The sequence below is a fragment of the Eupeodes corollae genome, chromosome 3 (assembly GCF_945859685.1).
Source record: "Eupeodes corollae chromosome 3, idEupCoro1.1, whole genome shotgun sequence".
Taxonomy (NCBI): domain Eukaryota; kingdom Metazoa; phylum Arthropoda; class Insecta; order Diptera; family Syrphidae; genus Eupeodes; species Eupeodes corollae.
Genome location: NC_079149.1, coordinates 4,143,167 through 4,165,448, shown reverse-complemented (window position 1 = coordinate 4,165,448; position 22,282 = coordinate 4,143,167). Strand labels below are relative to the sequence as shown.

At 34.3% G+C, this 22,282-nt stretch overlaps 1 protein-coding gene across 11 annotated transcripts in view; it reads right to left on the bottom strand.

The window, feature by feature from the left end:
* LOC129952873 (nuclear receptor-binding protein homolog) overlaps positions 1 to 22,282 on the bottom strand; it is a 56,764-nt gene that overhangs the window by 9,702 nt on the left and 24,780 nt on the right. The window lies entirely within an intron of this gene.

Here is a 22,282-nt window from a genome sequence, read left to right as displayed (position 1 = left end):
GTTTTCGCGAACTCAATGGTCCAATTCATCTCAAAACTTCTCGATTGGGTTAAGGTCTGAAGATTGTGGAGGTGTTTGTATTACTTTTGGACTATTATACAGAAGCCATTCCTTTACAACATGCGCCTTGTGCTTCGGCACATTCCTTAAAATGCCCATTTTGTCAGCACTTTGCCTTAAATTTTCTTTTAGGATCCTCAAATAATATTCCTTTTTCAATATACCGTCAATGAATACTAAATTTCCCATGCCTCTTGCCGAAATGCACACCCAAACCATTATGTGCCCGCCTACATGCTTCACTGTTTGCTTTGTGTTCCTGCTTTTAAGCTCTTCATTTGGCTTGCGCCACACCATAACTCTTCCATCCGATCCAAAGAGGTTGCATTTACTCTCGTCGGCAAATATTACATCATCCCACCAAGTAGCATCCTTAGTTTTGTGTTCCCTCGCAAATTTGATCCCAATTTGCTTGTTGCGCATACCATTGTAGCCATTTATCTTTATGGTTCGGGGTACACTTGATGCAGATATTTTCTTTTTGCATTCCATTAACATTTCTTGCACAATTGTACACTTAAACGAGCTTTAATTTTTCTTAGTATCAGCCGTTCTTCTTTCGTTGTTAACTTTTTTGGTTGATCCATCTGCCTCTTTAGTCCGATCTTTTTTATACCTCCACACAATATCACCGACAGTATTTGGCTCCATTTCTAAGATATCAGCAATTTTGTTTTGTATGTTTCACCTTTATTATGGTGAAAAATAACAAAGTTACTTTTTTCAAGGCTTGCATTTTTTCCTTTGCGCCCAATGATTATCTTTTTAAATAAAACCAAACGATCTTACACTAAATTGTTTTAAAAATGTATGCAAACGTCTAGTAAACACTTTATTTTAACCTCACTCTCGAATAGACAAACTGTTAATCGGGGCAAATGTCAAACTCAGCAAAGAAAACAAAAAATTGAATTAATGAAGCGCTTACATGGGTCCTTTTTGCGTTGTTTATCGTATATCTTAATGCAGTTAAGTGATTTCACCCCTTTTTTAAATGAAATATTAAGGGAATAGTATACTAATTTATAAAATTACCAAATAATAAACCTGAATTCAACTTTTACTACGAGAAAAACACCAAAAGTATGTTTAAGAATAAAAACCGAATATATGGTATAGTCTGCCTGAGATGTAGTGCGAAGCACTGTTGACTTAAACATTTCAAAAATATCATTAAATTGGGCTTACTTACAAATAAGAAGAAGCTTCTCCACTTGAAGAAGTACCTGCTTCGGTTTATTCAAAAGATTTAATGAAGAATATGCTAAGTTTGAGAAGATCAAACACCAATCCTCGAACACTTTACCAAGTATTTTATTCATATCAACTGAAGTATTTGCTCTGAAAATTGAGTATTCAGCAAGTTGTACTTTTTTATTCTTAACACCCATTGTATGCTTATTTCATGTTTCCGAGTATACAATTTTGTATTTTTAAGAAAACATTTTTTGAGTAGTTTTGATGTTTGTACTGTCCCTTCCGGAATCCGCAACATACGAGTACTGCTCATTAGATATTGCTCAAGACTTTAGGTACATGTGACTCGGCTTCTGTTTTATTTAATTTAATACCAGACAAGTGCCTTATTTATTCTTTCAAAATTATCTAATTAAATATTTAATTTGTATTTTTAGACTACATTTAGTTTTTTCTTCTAAGATTTAAATTAATGAAACTAGTTCATTTATACAGGTTAACCACATCTCATTATTGCTGAAGGAAGAAGCCACAAGTTTTGAGTTGAGCAAAAGTAAAAATGTAGAATATTTCATTAAAATTTTAAGTGATTTTATGTGAGAAACCAGTGTAAAACAAAATCAGAACATTTTATCGATTTATGTACAGTGAACGATAAAACTCTACGTACGATCACTTTTTTCTACAACTTGGAGGCTTTGAAATAAAAATGTAAACTAAATTTATGATATTAACATTTTAAATATCTATTTTAATGACATTTGACAAAACAAACGATTATATTTGTAAGGAGCTTCAAAATTAATTGACGAATGACTTACAAATTTATAGAAAAAAGCCTACAGACGAAATGTGCATTTTTATTAGAATCAAATTTTTAACTTAAAGGTTTTGAAATAATGACTTGACTACTTGTTCAATTGGAGAACATACTTACGGCTTCAATTCTTGAGTAAGCTTGATTTTATATGGGTGTGAAACTGTAAACTAAGGTCCTTGCGGAAAATACGCCATAATGTGGTCTAAACGATGCCCAATTCTTAAGAACGACTTGAAATTGACAGATTATTTGGATCGCTTGCTACCGACGTCGCGCCGACAGCGATAATTTTAACACTTCGGCCAAGCCAATGTTTGCAAGAACTTAAACTAAATATTGTAGTTAACGCTCTAAGGGGTCGTTTATAGCTATCAGTAAGAATTATCAATAAAATGTTTGTTTCTAGTTTTTGAACATGTTACAGATTTATTTCTAGCAAAAGATTGATGCAATAAGATGAATCCTATATTGAAGATTTTTTTTCAAAGGGAAACAATGCATTTAAAGTTTTATTTAATTTATAAATGCATTTAAAGTTTTATTTAATTTATAAATCCATTTTAATTCTTTTAATAATGAAATTTCATTTTACTGAACAGCTGACTGCCAAAAGCCAAACAAAATTCCATTTCGTTTTGCTGTTAAGGTGTTCCAATTTTTTACTGTTCTGATCACATCATTAATTATTTTACTGATGAAAGCAACAGTAAAAAAATTGTCTGAGGCGCGAAGACCCAAAGTGACATTTAATTCATTGACGTAAGTTTACTGATTGCTATAAACGCACATCAGTAAAACATTAAGATTACTTCTGTTTCGAATTTTACTGATAGCTTTAACCGGACCCTTAGAGTAGCGATCATTCTAAATTTCGGTAGACATTTTTGCAGAATTTGCTCGTTTGTGTACTTTGCATTGATGAAAATGTTGTTTTTACTGAATATAATGAAAGTTACAGTTCGATGATTAGGAGTGGATTTCTAAATTAGATTCGAAGTATTAAAGTTCCTATAAGAAGAGATGATGTAAAAGGTGAACATTAATATGTTGTTGGGCAACCACCTTAATCTTAAAAAAATATTGTACGTAGACTTTTATCGGCCACTGTATATGCAAGAGTCAAACTTCTAAAGACTTTAAAGTCAGATATCGCATTATGCGTTGTTCTTTTAATGTTCTGAATATGAATACTTACTTCAATCTTTTCAAGTCCTATCCCACAATATTAGATATGTTTACCTCAAATATTATTAAAACATTTAACCAACCTTAACATACTATACCTACTCCCCTCTGACCACACCACACACCCATTAGACGACCTAATTCTATTTAGCGTGTGTCACTCATTATTCGTCTGTCCGGTTAAGAATAGTTAATGCCAAATAACCATGAAAACGTTCATATGTACTGTGTCCACGTTTAAAATACAAATATTCATTAATTAAAAGATAAATTTAGCTATATTTTTATATTTGTTTATAACTATGAACATACTCGTAATAATGTATATGACAATACGCTTTTATCTTGAAACAGGTATTGTTTGCAAGGCATGAGCTGAGCATTTTTGTATTTACATTTTAAAGTAATCAATTTAAAAGAAGGCGTAGAAAATATTGAAATCATAAATTACTTGATTGAAGCTAATATCTTCAATGGAAATGGAACACCGGGTAGTAGTAATTAAAAGGAGTTTATTTTTGTGTTCCTTGCATTTATCAACTTCTGATTGGTCAACTGTCAAAAAAACTAGATTGAATTATTTTGACAAGTGTAGATGGTTCTTAAGTATATTTTTTATTTGGCAATTCCGAATCTCTCTTCGAACCGGGATCTTAATTTACCAATTTTATTTTGTAATTTTGACAATTCTGAAGTTTTGTGTTATTCAAAACTTATGAGTACCATTTCAGGACCAAAAATAATGTTTATTAAAAGAAAGCATGTTAGTTCATGGCTACGTACTAAAGGAATTCTGATTGGCTAAATCTAACTACAAACGTAGATGAAATTTCCCCTCCGACGTAGTGTACAAATTTCGATTACAAAATAAGTGCACACTGGTTTTGACGTTTCACAATCAGATAGCAATCAGCGGTAAGGATACAAGAATTCAGAATGAAATGAATCTTTCGGTATTTAAATACAAATGAATCATATTATATCTTCTATTTGGTTTTATTGAATTTAAAAAGAAAACAAACTATTTTAAGTTCTGAAAACACAAATGTTTCTTATTTCATGTACATATTTGTATTTGTCATTAATATGACAGTTCCGGATTGACTACCTTTGTAGTGCAATTTTGTATTCGCAAAGCTAGTTGAATTTTGACTACATAGTCACTAGCTTTGTGAATGCGCCCAATACTTATTTTATTAGCAAGGTGCCAAACGTCCTTATCCTTACTATTAAATGAATTCTACTTACGTACATATGTCAAAAATGCCAGCTGATCATGATTTTTCATTCAACTGAAATCTAACTTGCATAACTTTGTAATTTATTCGTTTACTTCATAATTTTGTTTAAAGTTTTGTGTAAAAGAGTGTGTCTTGTCATATTATAGGAAAAGGAATAAGCGCTATTTCTCACCAACACAACACATTACTACTGATGGACTTGAACTTTGTGTATTTTTTACAGTATTTTTTTACAGATAATCATATTGTTGGTACAGTCTGCACAATTGAGCAAAGCTAAAAGTAAATACATTTCAATGAATTATTGTCTCAAACTGCCCAATCCCTCTGCATTGTAGAACGCAAAAAATGACAGGTGTCAAGTTTGATGTTTGAATGGCTGCGTTTAAAATTGCGTTCAATTTCATGTTGTATGGGCTATGCTGGTTAGGTGAATTATTACATACCCTTTTGAACGAGTCGAAAAAATTTAATTTATCGCAGAAGTAGCTTACACAGTCTATAATAACCAATGGGAATCTCTCCAAAAGCAAATGTATTATGTTTGTTAACTTTTTTACAGCTGTTAAGCTGTCAGACAAAGCTAATGTTCAAATTTGAACTAGAGTTTTAGTTTGTGTTACATTACGTAACATAACGGTATTTCCTTACGATTCTCAAATGAAACGTGAGTCTTAGCTTCAATGTGAAAGCATGCATAGAATTCCTATGACTGAACTCGTAAACGTCAGGCGAAGCCGAAGCTGAAGCGTGTTTTTGTTTCAGCCATTAGTGTTTTATTACACTGAAATGGAGAATTGAATCAGGATCTAGCTCGTTATACAACTGGATTAATTCGAACCCAATTTAAGAAATGAAGGATCGATCTAACAGGTGGTTCTTATAGTCTTTAATAACTGTGTGTTTCTTTAGATTGTTTCTTTGTTTTAAACTAAGTAAAGTATCTTGTCGAAGGTTTCATTAGTTTTGTTTGGTTAGTTGCTGTCACTTTCAATCCACATTGGCATATATGTATACCTGAATCAAAACCAAAAATCAATTCGAATTTGATTTTTTTCGATTCTACAATCTATTCTTGAATGAGGTATTTATCTAAATCACATATGACACATTGTATAACAAATCTTCATTCTCACATCAGCAGCAACTAGTATCTACCTATACATATGTGAAATGGAAAGCTTTTTGGAAAATAAGGTGGCGTGTTGTAAATCGTTTTAGCCGTTTTAGGAGCCTTTTATGGTTGTTTATAGACATGGGAGAGACACACTATAAAAATATTGTCTATTGATGGCTGGTGACTAATCAAAGTAAAATATTTCGATAAAAATTGCGTTGTTTTTTTATCTTAGAAAATATTGAATTTATTATTATATTGGGTGCGTTTGTTTAAATTTTAAAGAGTTCATTTTTCGAAATGTGAACAAAAACAAACGTCACAATTCAAAGTTATGAATGCGCTAACTGTCAAAGGGTAACTAAATGCAGGAACCCACCGAACCAAACGAAAGTACCTCTTAATGTGACCTTTAGTGTAAAACTTGAGGTTTAAATATAAAATTAACTTCAAAAAGTGCGCTTGAAAAATAATTTAATTTAAAAAGTAACTTTATGACATCCACGACAAATAACATAACAAATTTGTGACGCGTAAATCTATATAAAGTATTTCATGCACATATTTGTACTATTTGTCTGGGATATAAGGAGATATTATACTCTAAATAAAGGCTAAATGTTATGCATTCAAAAATAAAAAATAATAAAAACTACTGCAAATATGTACATCCCGTATAACTCATGGACGTCAACCAAGATGCACTTTGCACATGATGAACATTAGTTTAGTATAAAATGTTACCTATTACGAGAATTGTACTATTTTTTTATTTATTTGACATTCAGATAAAATAACCCACATAATCTTGTTTCAAGCACAATAATGCACATTGGCTGGCGGGGTGCATACAAATAAGAAGTACCCTAGATTTTTCAATTGTGTAGTTTTGGTTACTTTTTTTTTAGTTTAAAAGTTTAAATGCAGCCGGTAATCTGCTAACTGCCAGAGGGAAATAACAAGTCTAAATTCCGTAAGAAACTTTGACGTTCAGTAAATTTTATAGTAACAAAAATAAATTTTGATAAGTTTTACAATCGAAAAATAGAAGATTTAAATGAATTGTCTCTGTCAAATTTGATGATTTCAAAAATGAACAAAAATGTTTTCAGTCTTTGATTTTAATCAAACTTATTAATTGAATTCTTTCTTTTGATATTGTATCAGTTTTTTAGAAGAATTAAAAAAGACTAACAATTTATCGCCAAATATGAGGGAATGACATGAGAATCACTTTTCTACTTTCCTTAAGGGCCCCCGCAGACTGTGGACTTAATCGGCCGACAGTTTAGTCGGGTTGGGCTGAAAGTGCGCACACCGAGCCAACTAAACAGTTTGGTTAGTGAACAGGGCGCAGACTATCCAACAGCCGGCCGACTATTCTCGAACTAGTTTGTAACCGACTGTTGAAACGATCGCACAATGTTACGTTCCTACCTTTGTTTGTTTTTTTCTCGGCACTAAGCCGATTCCAATCAAGAACAACTGCTTCGCAAACTTCCTCTCACAGTTTTTTTTTCACATTCGAGTCGGAGTACTCTTTTAAATTTTTTTTTTTATAAAGTGTAGGTCTTTTCTCGACTTCTTCAATTAACTTTGCGATAGGAACTTTCTACAATCAACAATTGTGATTTGGGCGACGCCATATTCAAAATACAAGCACACCACGCCAAATCACAGAGCGAACTGAACTATCGACCGACTAAAATATCGTCATGTATGCGCAGGCGTGTATGCGCCAATACTGATTAAACAGACGGCCGATAGTTGGTAGCTCATCAAACTTTTTTATCGGCCGATACTGATTCGCTGTAGTGTCAGCGCATAATATGCATTGCTCTCCATACTGATTAAGAAGCCGACCAAACTATCGGCCGATAAAAAGTCTGCAGTCTGCGGGGGCCCTAAGCGATAACTATGACGCAACTTATTGCTGTAAAATTGAAAATACTTCCGGTACTGTTTCAGAAATGTCTTCAATGTCATCAATGGTATGATAAGTTTGTGTTAGTTCTGGATTGATTAAGTGAGAATTTGTAGAGTAATTTTGTACATTTTAAGTAATCTGTTGCTTTTTTATTTGCAATGCACGAATATAAAATAACATCCAGACCCAACCGAAGCGACGCACGTTCATTTGCCCTTCCATGTACTTAACAGTGATGCCATGCAAACATTTAACAAAAGTCCACCGAAAAAAAAATGTATAAAATACCAATAAACTAATAAAAGTACGTATATCAAAGAAGGAATTTCTAATGTCCAATCCGAAGAATACGATTTTTTAATAACACTCGCAAAAAACTTCTACTTATGCTCTCAAAGCAATTCACAACCAATATACGCTTTCGTAAATTACTAAAGGCTAAATCACAAACACGCTACAGCTTCGGCTTCGTGTACGTTACTGTGGGCTTGCTTCGAGGTTGCGTTGAATGACATTTCTATTATTTCATCCCTCCAAAGAGCAAATATTTTGTTTGTTGACATTTTTTTACAGCTGTTGAGCTGTCAGACAAAGAAAATGTTCAGATAATTGAACTAGAGCTTCCGTTTGGAGTCACATACGTTACATTACGTTCATTTCCTTACGATTGTCAAACAAGACGTGAGGTCGAAGCTCCATTGTGATAGCATGCATTGAATTCCTATGGCTGAACTCGTAAACGTCAGGCGACGCCGAAGCTGAAGCGTGTTTGTGTTTCAGCCATAACTGACTTCCTTCGTCGGCAAGAAAATGTTTGAGGATAGTAAATTGGGAAAGTTCAGACAACATAGGGACTTCATTTGCAGGGTACATCATTATTTAATCGTAAATTTTGAACAATGCAACTAGTTATTTTTTTAGTGTCATACATTTCAGCCGCAGAACTTTATGTCTGAAACACAAACACGCTTCAGCTTCAGCTTCGGCTTCGCCTGACGTTTACAAGTTCAGCCATAGGAATTCAATGCATGCTATCACAATCAAGCTTCGACCTCACGTTTAATTTGACAATCGTAAGGAAATAACGTAATGTTACGTAATGTGACTCCAAAAGGAAGCTCCCGTTCAAATTAGCTAAACATTTCCTTTGTCTGACAGCTCACAAGCTGTAAAAAAGTCAACAATCAAAATACATTTGCTTTTGGAGGGATTCTTATTGGTTATTATAGGCTGTGTGCTTACATATAAATTTCCTCAATAAATTTAATGTTTTTGATTTCAAAACTCATATTTTTTTTATTTTGAGAAAAAAGTTCAGCTTTCAAGTGAATGAACAAACATGATCAACTGTCATTTTGACATAATAAGACTTGAATTGATAGTAAGGGAGATTTTCTTGACTAACTTTCCAGTTAACTTTCCCTTAAAGTTGCCTTGATTAGAATGCAATTTTTTGGCTGCTGACAAATCAAATACTAGAAATTTGCCTTACTTTCAAGTCAATTAAGTCTTTTGAATCTGCCCAATGACAATTCTGAGTTTGACGTTTAAGGGTATGAATTTGCCAAGGCTTCAGATTTTGATTTGATTTAAAATCCCAATCAATTGTGTCTTTTTTCCGAATTAGAACTGGTTTTTAAGTTTAAACTTTCTGATGAGCCCAGAAGGCTTCTGAAATACTTGGCTTGATAGTTAGGGAGATTTTTCGTGACCAACTTTCGGATAAAGTTTAAAGGGCTTTAAAGGGCCTTGCACATAAGAGCAAACAACGAATGAACAAACAAACGTGATTTTAAACATTTCAAAAAGTCAATTTCAAAAAAAAAACACATTTAAATTATAAGAAACCAATTGACACTTATGTAAGGATAATACATACATATATAAAATTAGCATTTCGTTCTCTAAAATAAGACAATTTTTTTTTAAACAATTTGGTCGTAACGAATTGCAGTGTGGTTGCTACGAGCTGTCAAACTCTATTCGGGTTCCACATACCATCCACACTGAAAAGGATAATTATAAATTGACAATTCGCTCATAAAGCTCATGTGAAGGAAAAGTCAAAATATACGAACGTCAACAGTTCGCAGTTCGTAGCTCATGTGCAAGATGCGTAATTGGAATGTAATTTTTTGGCAGCTGACCAACCACATACTAGAAACTTGTCTTACTTTCAAGTCCCTAATGCCGTCTGAACATGCCCACTGAGACAAAATGATTGTACAGTTGTTGTCATTTTTGTACTCCTAATGTGTTACGAATGGTGTTTGCTTAATTAATGTAGATATCGTGGGTATCTAAGCTCGTTTTTATCTGCAATCACATGAACAAATTATTATAAAGCTCGTTGCACAACTATAATGCATAAAACCTCAATCGATAGCATCCACAAGATATTTGTTGTCCTCTTACTACCTTCAAGTTTATGTACATAAATATATTATAGCAGTCAATATGACTTTGTTGACTTTTTTTTTCGTTTTCAAACTTAAACCAAAACCCAACTATTATATACTTCAAGGATTTATTACTCTTGAGGACTTTCAAGGAGAAGATCATTATTATTATGTTATGTCATTAATGATTTTGTAATTCAAGTATTGATGATGAGAGAAGACCCTAAATGTAAACAAAAAAGAAACTGTTCCATAATTATTATGTATATGAAGATATGCATTATGCAGTTTGGCATTAGATTAAATTAAATTAAATGGAACATAGTGTTCATTTAGTGACATAATAGATTACAGTCACATAGATTAGTCAAAGGATCTTATTTTGTGTACTTGGAGATTTAATATAAACTTTTTCAATCATCATAATTAAATTATCTAGTGCCATCATTTTTTTCCAAATGGGAAATCCGAAAGCAAATGCATATTTTGGAAGTGTCGGGACACATACGTTTATAAATCAACCACTGGGTGAAATTATTGTTTCTATACGTTCATAAAGCGTGCGCCATCTTGGAATACGCATTTCAACATTGAACAATATTCTTCTTTGCCATTATTTGAAACCAGGTCAAGTTAGCGTCGATTGAATGGCTGCGTTCAACATCAGACAGATAGGGTATTCGGATACCCTTTTGTTAGTGCTTTACGTGTAAAATAACTGCTGGTCAAAAACAGCTGAGATGTCAAAAAAGGAATTCAAGAATTTCTGGTATGTAGGTATCTGACAGAACAGCTGATTCAACACATGGTTGAATTTCAAGAAACTTGAAAATTGCTTTCATCTTTTTGTATTTGTACAACAATTTTGACTTCGAAGCTTAAATGTTTCTCTACTTTTTGTGAACAGCTGAAAGTTGTTTTTATTTTTTGACAGCTATCTCTATACAGCTATGCAACTCGTTCAACAAGGTATCTTAAAATTCACCTATCCAACACGAGATTAAACGCTGACAATGACATTCTGCATAACATTGACCATTAATGCTTTGCTTTTATAGCTAAAAAGTGTCAAAAATACAATTATTTTTTTCGTTAAGCAAACATACTACTGTTTGTTGTATTTTAGTATTCTCAATGGACAATTAACAGGTCAAAACACTTTATAGAAAAAATGCGAATTTTAATAATAAAATTACGATTGGAGGGGAAAACTTACTAGTTTCGAATGTTAAGCCTTAAAATGTCATTTGACCGTAAACACGCGGCCACAAAAAGTATGACAACTGACAGAAGAATTATTCAGTTACTAAACAGAAACGTTCAATAATCTTCAGAGAATTCAAAAATGATCTAGAATTGCATGTTAGCGCTAGCAAACCAAAGTCTACGAAAGTTACTATTCTTAACCAGAAGGCATGTGGCATTTTTCCAAAAAATATCAAGATTGGTCAAGAGAAAAATGAAGGAATATTCTGAGGAGCGTGGAGCGGGACAAAGTCGTCCTTTTTGGAGCAAAGGGTCATCAAATATGGGGTTAGTTCATTAATGTAAAAATGTAGCAGTAACGCAATATTTGCGTTCATAAATGTAAATACACTGCATTACATCATCGGTAACTTTGTTCGAAAAAACAATCTGACAGCTGAAATGCGATCAAACCTGCAGTCATTTTATTTCTGTTGCCGCTCTGCAAGAAAACGTCAGAACAAGTGGATGATTAAATATTTATTAAATTTTTGCCAAAAATATAATGTTTTTGTTATTTAATAAGTTGAAATGTAAGATTTATACTTCATAGGAAGGAGTAAATGAATGGATGAATTTGTTCTATTAAAAAAATGTTTAATAGACATTTTTAAAGAGAGCGTAACTCAAAGAAAATACTTAATTATTTCTGTCATTCTTTTTTATAGTCGCCTTCTTTGATGACATTTATGAACTGGTTTTTGATATTGTATATCTGCCGCATTCTTGCAGCAGTTTTTCTGTTCATAAATGCATTGCATCCATTTTTTCGGCATGGCTTGCGCAACTAGTTGCATTTTTGAACTCACCCATGGCAAAACAAAAGTAATTATATGATCTGAGTAATGAGTATGTCAAAATTCTCGAGGAGGTTATGTTACCCTATGCTTAAGAAGAAATAATGCCACGCCTATGCAACTCAGTCATACAAAACAATGGTTATGCCACAAAGTATTATTGGGAAGCTAAAACTATTAGTAAAGTTTCATATAACTTATTACAGTTGTTCTTGCTTTTAATAGATGCAGTACATTGCTATGAACTGATATTTTTGTGAACAGTTTAAAATCGCTGTTCACTGTGACAAAATTATCGGTAGAAATCCAGAAATCATTTTAGTCTGTTGATAAATAATTAATAATTTGTTATTAGAAGTTTAGTGAAATATATTATAACGTTGATATTGAAGACTTTTTTTTTATTTTCAATTTATTGATCTTTTTTCATTTGCTAAATGTGTGCATGTTACAAATAAATAAATTGAATAAATTGATTTTTTTTTATTTTTGGTCCTTTATATTGAGTTAAAAATATGATGTCATCTTCAGCAGTTCTCCGATAAATTTAGCAATTAACGAGTTACCAAACAAAAATAATCCTTTTTCGCAATAAAATCAAAGTTACAGAAAATGTAGTTCTGATATAAGTTTTTTTTAACCAAATTATAAAAATTTGCTGTCACTTTTAATTTAGTTTTAATATGGTGGCCCATATTTTTTTTACATAAGGCTTATTTTTTCTTATGTCTGCAGAATCACAAACTGATCGAAAGGACATTCAAAGATACCAAGGAAAATCAAAAATACATAGAAAAAGTTAGATTATCAGAAATCTCTTCAACAAGATGACACATCACATGAAAAACTGATTTGTTAAACTCAATGACCAAACAAAGTTTTTTACTAATGTTGATTTCGATGGCTAAATTCAGATTTCCTTTAAAAATTGATTTATTTTCGCGGAACATGAAACACGATTGGAATTGTTTTCTTTTTCTCATTGTAATAGTGTAACTTTGTATAGCTACGTGTAATGAATACGGTAGAGCTGTCAAATAACCAGCTGACCTTTTTTTTTTAATTTTATTAGTTTCGGGTTAATCTGATGAAAAATGAAGATTTCCAGATTGTATCTTATATCAATAATAAATCAATTTATTTTTCCCCAAGGAATATAAAAGCATCTATTTTGACAGATCTAGATACAAAAAAAAATTGATTTATTTTACCCATGGAAAACCCCATTAAGCAATTTACAAGTGTAAACACATTAAAGAAAAATTTAACCAACTAATAAGATTTTGACCAAATGTAAATTAACCTCATTATATTATTTCACACTGAGGCGTGATTACGAGGTTCGCGGAAAATCGTTTTCCTAGCGAGTTTACCATTTTTCAATTATTGCTTTCGCTTTCGCCTTCTTCGTTTTGAATTCGACCAATTAACGAATTCAAAGCCGAATTTGAAATGTCATAATGTTTGTTGGCGAGTTGAAATCTGACAGGGGCCTGATTATGGCATTCGCGGCGAATCGTTTTGCTAGCGAGTTCGCCATTTTTCAATTATTGCTTTCGCTTTCGCCTCATTCGTTTTAAATTCGACCAATTAACGAACTCAAAGGAAATTTGAAATGTCATAAAGTTTGTTGGCAAGTTTTAAATCCGACTTTTTTTTTGCGGATTTACAGGCGAGTGTTTATTATTGTTCAATGTTCGATTTCGTGGATTCTTTCTTGATTGTAATTATAAAAAAATGTGAGTTAGCTTTATTTTAATTTTCTTATAATTTATCCACAATCCACAATAAAATATAAAATTTCGAATGAATCACTACAAATTTCATAAATTCAATCAAAACGAAACAAATTTTGTGTGGAAAGCTGTCAATTCACTGGAATATAGGGAAAAAAATCAAACCAAAAGAATCAAATCACTGGAATATAGGAAGAACTATTTTCGCTTCGCCGCGAATTCGTTAATACGAAATACGACGCGAGTCGAATTTGAAAGGTCGAATTGAAAACTGTCCACCGCGAAGCTCATAATTAGGGCCCAGTTTTTTGTGCGGATTACGAGCGAAAGAGCGTTTATTATTATTCACTGTTCGATTTCGTGGATTCTTTCTTGATTGTAATAATTATATATACAAAAATGCGAGTTAGCTTTATTTTAATTTTCTTATAATTTATCAACAATCCACAATAAAATACAACATTTTAAAATTCATTCAAGCAACGATAAAAACAACCAAACAAATCTACATCAATTTTTTACTCTCGTCGAGTTTATGAAGAAAAATTAGGTCATTGTAACAAATTCCACCCTTTCAGAATAAATATACACCATAATTGATCCCATTTTTTAATTTTATATTGTTTTCTAAATAAATCACCGCAAATTTCACAAATTCAATCAAAACAAAACAACATTTGTGGAGAGCTGTCAAACCAAAAGTGTCAAATCACTGAAATATAGGAAGAAAAAGTCAAAGCAAAAGAGTCAAATCACTGGAATATAGAAAAAACTATTTTCCCTTCGCCGCGAATTCGTTAATAAGGAAATACGACGCGAGTCGAATTTGAAAGGTCGCATTGATAACGATCCGCCGCGAACCTCATAACTAGGCCCCTGAAAAGAAATCATGTTAACACAAAATTACCCATTTTTGAAATCCTCAGGCTATAGGTCAAAAACAAAGAATTTGATTTTCAATACCCATCTCTATAAAAGTCTATAACTTATATAAAGTCACCCAAAAGAAAAGAAAAGAAAAGAAAAGAAAAGAAAAGAAAAGAAAAGAAAAGAAAAGATAAGAAAAGAACTTAAATTCAAATTTGAATTCTTTTTTAAATTCGTTAAATTCCACCCTCTTACAAAAATAGTCATAGTTGATTTGGCAAGTTGCAACTTCTGTATATAAAGTATTTCCTGCTAACAAAAGGTCATTCGTTCGTCGTTGCGTATTTATATTAAAAGTTAGTTGAACAATAATAATTAATTTCCAAGTTTAGAATGATATACACTCAACACACATGGCACACAGCCATTCATAGTGACTTTTATTGTTATGAATGCATTGCAGAACATGGAATGAAGAGATATTTTATTCAAGACACTCCAACTACACAAACATATAGGCTTCTATTTATATGGACTTGTTGAAAATGGCTATATAGAGTACATTTGAAGTGTTAATGCCACAAGGGTAATTTGTTTTTTATGTACATTTCTGAATACCCTATACATAAGTAGAGACATGTTATGTAGGTATATATAAATATTGACTACATTTTACCGGGAAATTACATATACACGTATTTGGAATTATTGACAAAACCTTCCAAAAAAGGTCATTTCATAATGTTTTCAGATAAATTTAAATACCATACACGTGGCTTGTACGTTTGTACCTAGGAAGGAAAGCTTAAATGATAGGTGCCTGTCCTGTCTGTTTGCTCTTGGATTTGTTGTTAGTTAGTTCTCCTGAAACATTAGAAACAATCCTGAAAACCAATATAAGCACAACACTAAAACTGGAAAGCACGACTGGGTCACGCGTAACTGTAAGTAGAATTTTTGTCGTCATAATTTTTACACGTTTAAAACACATCAGTTGCGAGCTTTAGAAAAACCGATACCGATTTAGAAAAAAAGGAAAGATTTTAAGGAAGATACAGATTCAGATTGGTCTTAAGGGTTTTAATATCATAATGGGAGGTGAATACATTCTTGATGTTCGGCTTAAAAAAGAATCTCTTTATCTCCGAAATATGGTTCAAGGGTAGACTAATGGACATACTGAAAAGTGAGTATTATGGGTGAATTGCTTGGGGGAATGGGAGGGTTTCAACTGGATACTTAAGACATGAAACATTCTGACAGTGTTCCAGCGATGTAAAAGTTTCTCTTGTAATAGTTCTACCATTTTCAAAGTTTTTTTTGATAATGTTCTTAAGGGTTTTAAAGGGTGATTTTTTAAAAGATATATGAAAGTTTTTCAAAAAAAAAAAACACACATATTACAAAATTTAATGTTTGCAGATTATTTCATGATCAAATGTGCATTTAAGAGGACACAAGCGTCCACAGGTTATTCTCAAAACCCACCTCTGTCTATCAACTCCTACTCTCACCTCCCCGCGGTGAACATCGGGTGCCTAGTACCTCAACTGGAGATTGGGTTCCAACCCCAGTGGAAAGTTGTTGGGCGCAGCAAACGAGAGAGGGGGGAGAGGTGTTTCCACTAAGGCACCTATCCTTATCCACGCTGCAGCGGACGAATTCTCGAGATGGAATCAACGGTGGCGTCTACAGTTCCAGTAAGGTTGAACTACTTAGTGAACACCTTATAGGGCTTCTTCGACATATTCGGAGCCCAGGCCTGTAAGGAGCGGTTTACCCGGGTCCCCTTCCTTGGAGTTATACTTAGGATCTGGCAATCTAGGTTGGGGGTTATGCCGTCGGGGTGACTTCCTGGCCACGTAAAAAATACCTTTAGTTGAGAAGCACCAACAAGCCTTGGATACGGACGGATTCACTGTTGTCAACCCACGCAAACGAAAGCACGACACCACCTCCGACAACGGATTCAGGCTGGTCGATTTCGCTGCGGGGCGAGACGTTCCGGTAGCTAGTACGCAGTTCACGCATCTTATATCCACAAGGGGACATGGAAATCTCCTGATCAATCAACCGTCAACCACATTGCGATCGTCGCACGACACTTCTCCAGTATATCCAGGATATCCGAACTTTCCGAGAGGCCAACATTGACTCGGACCACTACCTCGTTGTAGCCAAGGTACGGCTACGGATATCCCGATCCAAGCCAAAACAAGGAAGTACTGTGAGAAGATTCGACGTTAGACGGCTACAATCGCAAGAGACTGCCAGTCCTTTTCCGATCAAGTCTCTAATAACTTTTTAAGGAGTCCTTTTGCAAAATTGCCATGCAGCCATCAGAGATGCCGCCTCTGAAGTTTTACACGACCAACACAGCGAAACCCCTGGTTTGATGACGAATGCCGGCAAGCGCACGCAGCGAAACAAGAGGTATACAAAACGGCGCTGCACAAAAGGACTAGAGCTGCTCGCGAGCTCTACGAGCAGAAGAGGAGAGAGGAACACCGGCTTCTTAGATTGAAAAAAGAGAGTATGAGAAGCACGCGATCGAGGAGATAGAGGGATGTCACAACAGGAGTAAGGTTCGTAAATTTTACCAAAAGGTAGAAAAAACCTCCCAAGGCTACCAGCCACAAACCGAAGCCTGTAAAGATGATCAGGGGAACATCGTAGTAGAACCGCAGTCGATGTTGAGAATATGGAAAGCGCACTTCTCCAAATTATATAACGGCGATGGGGAACCGAATTCCGCTGTAAGGGAGATAGAACCACTCAACCTAAGCGACGCAGATCAACAATTTCGACTACCCGACCTAGACGAAGTGAATATAGCTATATCTTAACTGAAGTTAAACTAAGCTGCTGGAGCTGACGGCATCGCTGCCGAACTATTTAAAGCAGCAGGGGATGACTTGGTAGGGAGCTTGCACCAACTCATCTGCAAAATATGGTCGGAAGAAAGCATGCCCGATGAGTGGAATCTCAGCATAGTGTGCCCGATACATAAGAAAGGAGACCCTCTAAACTGCACCAACTACAGAAGCATCAGTCTCCTTAACATTGCGTATAAGATCCTTTCTGCCGTATTATGTGAACGTCTGAAGCCCTTCGTCAACAACCTGATTGGTCCTTATCAGTGTGGCTTCAGACCAGGAAAGTCCACTATCGAACAAATATTCACACTACGGCAGATCTTGGAAAAAACCCAGGAGCTTCAAATCGATACCCACCATCTCTTTATCGATTTTAAAGCCGCGTATGACAGCATCTATAGGGAAGAGATCTACCGAGCAATGTCTAGTTTTGGCATCCCTGTCAAACTTATCCGTTTGTGCAGAATGACGATGGAGAATGCACGCTGCTCTATCAAGCATTTCATGTCAAAAAAGGTTTAAGGCAAGGCGATGCTTTGTCATGCGACTTCTTCAACATCGTTCTGGAAAGAATTGTCAACACTAGAAGCACAATCTTCTAGAAATCCATCCAATTACTCGGATACGCAGATGATATTGGCATAGTTGGAAGATCAAAGTGTGATGTCAGTGGAGCTTTTTTAAGTATTGCGACGGAAGCGAAGAAGATGGGTTTAGTGATCAATGAGGGCAAGACCAAGCATATGCTGTCACCAAAAAAGGACAGCTATAACTTCGAGGTAGTTAAGGACTTTGTCTACCTAGGCACCGCTATAAATACAGACAACGACACCAGCGCTGAAATCAAACGAAGAATACTTCTTGCAAATCGCTGCTTCTTTGGACTTAGAAGCCAATTAAGAAGTAAAGTCCCCTCTCTAGCATCTAAAATCACTATCTATAAGACACTCATCATCCCGGTTCTCATTTATGGCGCTGAGGCCTGGACCCTGTCAAAGAAAGATGAGAGCGTCTTAGGATGCTTCGAGAGAAAAATTCTTTGGGTGATTTTCGGTCCCGTACGCATAGATACTCCATCTAGGAAGGAGAAGATATAATGACGAACTGTACGGGTTGTACAGCTACACTGACCTATTTAGCAGAATTAAAGGCCAACGGCTTAGAAGGCTGTGTCATGTAGAGCGAATGGATATCAACGCTCCAGCCCGGGAGGTCATCGAATCCAATCCCGAGGGACGGCGCAGTAGAGGAAGACCGCGACTCAGGTGGCGCAACAATGTGGCAGAGGACCTCAACCAACTTGGCGTGCGAGACTAAAGACAGCTAGCTAGGGACCGAGCTGGCTGGAGACGAATGTTGGTTGAGGCCCAGGTCCGCCCCGGTCTGTAGCGCCACCTTATGTAAGTAAGTAAGTAAGACGATTTATGGTTAAATTATAGACCAAACTGAAAATGTTTGACAGTGAAACAAAACACGAAACGTGCGTCAGCTATTTAAACCAATGTGGCAATAAAAATAATATTTGATATTTTCTGAGTAAGAGATCCTTCCATATGAGGCCCTTATTGCGGATACACACAAACAAACACGTTACATTACGCTTTGTGGTTTTCATGCCGAAGCTAATTATCATTTACATAAATGTAATTCATTACTCACTCTTGTTACACACAAAATAATAAAAACAAAAAATTCTACAAAAAACAGTCTTAAGCAACCCTTATTATCACATGTCAAGACTTTTCATTTTATTTTTGTGACCTAAACCCACTCCGAACTCTGTTCAACATTACAATTCAACATTAAGTCATTTAAGGAAACTGGTGCGTCATACATGACAATAAAATAAAATATACTCATTTGTCTTCCAAGTTCAAAAAGCAGGCAACTTCAAAGACGGATGACATATTTAATTCAAAACGAAACTGGCACTGGAACATCCTGAAAAACAGGAGGTGCGAAGCGAAACTTTTATTTTGTACACAAGTTGTGTGGTATCTACATAAACAACAACAACAACAATAACAATCAAATTAAATTGACACAATGAAGAGTGGCATCAGGATAATTGAGTTTCTAAGGAATTCTTATGTTAGATGGCGGCGGAATACTCGCACTCGATGTTTACATGTATTTCTATTTGAATAATAGTTGGGGAACATTTTAAATAAAAGTTCATTAAAGTCGAATATAATTGAATTTTGAAATCCCCATAAGTAAGACATGCACAAGTCACATGTAAGCAAATCAATGCATCTGCGGTGTTAGTACACTCGGGCGTATACGTTACCTTTTTTTTCATTTTTGTTGCAATTTTCTGTTTCACAATCTCTGCCAGCTAATTACTAAACTTTGGTTTATCAAAAAAAACAATAACAACAACAATTTTTGTGGCGCCACAACATTCTTATTTCAACCATACGTAACAAAAGTAGACACCACCCCCACACCACTTCCACCAACCACTCATACGTTTGCAGTGTCGTCGGTCGTCGGTCGTAGTCGTCGTTCGTGGTTTTTGTCTTTTAACATTTAATCGCATTATTTTATAACACAAATTAAAAACAAAAAATTCCTACGTTAAAAAAATCTATCCACTACACAAAAAAATAAAAACTCAATAAATAACTTTCGCTTTTTAATATTAAAAATAACGAGCGCCAGTGTGTCACACAGTATTACATAGGTACCATGCGCTGCTCTCAGGTCTTAGCTCCTCAATCGTTAATCGTTCCCTTTTCCCTTTTTGCACTCTTTGGGCGAAGCTAACTACATATATAAACAACAGGGTGTAATGTTTTAAAGTGTTCGAATTAAAAACAAAAAGGAGAGATACGTGTTGGTGTATGAAATTTGACAATTAAGAAATATAGGATTTTGACAGTTCTATTTACAAATAATTGATTTTTTTCATACCCAATCAAACACTTTTGAGATAAAGCTCAATATTGATTCTTAAAATTACAAATCATAAGTTTGTCGTTGGTTAAGAAAAGACTATGACTAAATTTACTAAACATACGGCCCTATTCCGTATTTACAGGGGGGAATTTTTCTTGAATTTTCACTAATCAATATTCTGCTATTCATTCGAAGTGAATCTGTGTAGTATGTCGGCAACGTCGGTAATACTGCGCTCTTTTATTTTATTCAAGTGAATACATTTATTCTATACAATTCAGATCCTCATATGAAATGTAGCGGATTTTTCATTTGATGTCTGGTTTGTTAATTCTTGTTAACAAAATGTAAGTAAATAATATTTTTTTTATAAATAAAAGATTATTAACATTTTTAGGGGAACAACGACACACAAGGAACAATTTCAAACAATAATTTCTGTAATGAAATTAGATACAGAATTTGCAACAAAAATAATGCAAAACCACAACTCGAAAACCTCTGAGAATTTTGGAATAGCCTAAGAGAAAGACTCAACCTCCTAGGACCACTAATGAAAGACGTGGCTGAGTTTTTTTTTACTTTCTAACATTTCTCCGAAGATCTCTGTTTGTAGATTCTCTTTTTCCTCTGTTTACAATTGGAATACAAAATTCATTACTTTCCATTTCCAAAAATTTCAAAAATTAAACAATTGGATTGTTTAAACTTTATTTTTGTATGAATCAAAACATTTTATTCAACATTCTCAAGATTGTCACATGAACAGCTGTTTACGTGAATGTCAAATTGGTTTAGGATAATGCAGTTCACCCAATGGATAGCAGAATGCAAAGGCAGTGTGAAAGGGAATCGAACGGGTGAATCGAATATACGATCCACGTGAATAGCAGAATAGGGCCGATAACTAAGATGAACTTACAGTTAATCTCAACATTGAGCGTACACCAGCAAAAAAACCTTTTTTGCTGTTTTAAATTATTCAAATGTTATGGTTTAGGAATTTTGCATTCAATTTTCTTTTATTTAATATTGTACTCGTATGTCAAACAAACAAGAGGAAAAAAACAAAAATTATTAACAAAAAATAATAAAATTTAAAAATTCATCAAATGCATGGCACAAAATCAAGCGTACACTTGGAATTCAAAGCATACAAAAATGTTAACGAGTGGTCCAATTAAAATTTTAATATTTTGTAGAGCCACATTTAGCCATAATCACAGCTTATAGTCGCCGCGGTATTGATTCAATTCAATTTTCCCAAAATTCCGTGATCTTCGCTTTCAATTGACTTTTGTTGGTTGGGTGGCAATTCTGCAATCTTCGCTTTATTTTTCCCACACAAATGATCGATGGGATTGAGGACCGATGACTTAGGTTGGGTCTTGTGCTGGTTTTCTGGCATTATACAACAACCATTCCTTCACAAAAAACAATGTACATATGTGTGTTTTTTTTATAATTTACAGGTACTCAAGGGGTTATTAGTACCCTTTATATGTTAATATTTAAAAACAGTGCGAGCATTAGGAAAATAGAGAAGGATTTAGAAGGAGATACAAGTGCACATTGGTCTTAAAGTTCTAAACATCAAAATGGAAGGAAAAAATAGAGTTGGCTAAAGCATTCCACATTCTCCATGTACGATTTAAGAAAAAATCTCGCTGACAGTACGGCCGAAATTGAGCTTAAGGGTAAACTGATGAGAATTCCTGAAAGTGCGAGTATTACGGCTGAATCGTTTAAGGGGTGGAATGCAACTGTGCATAGATAGTGACATCGGGGGTGTGTTTCACTTTTGGATCGTTATCTTGTTGGAAGTAAGAGATTGCTGATAAATTCAGTATCTCTGCAGACTGACGCATATTTCTTTTAAGAACGTCCAAAAACGTCCACTTATCCATGATTGCG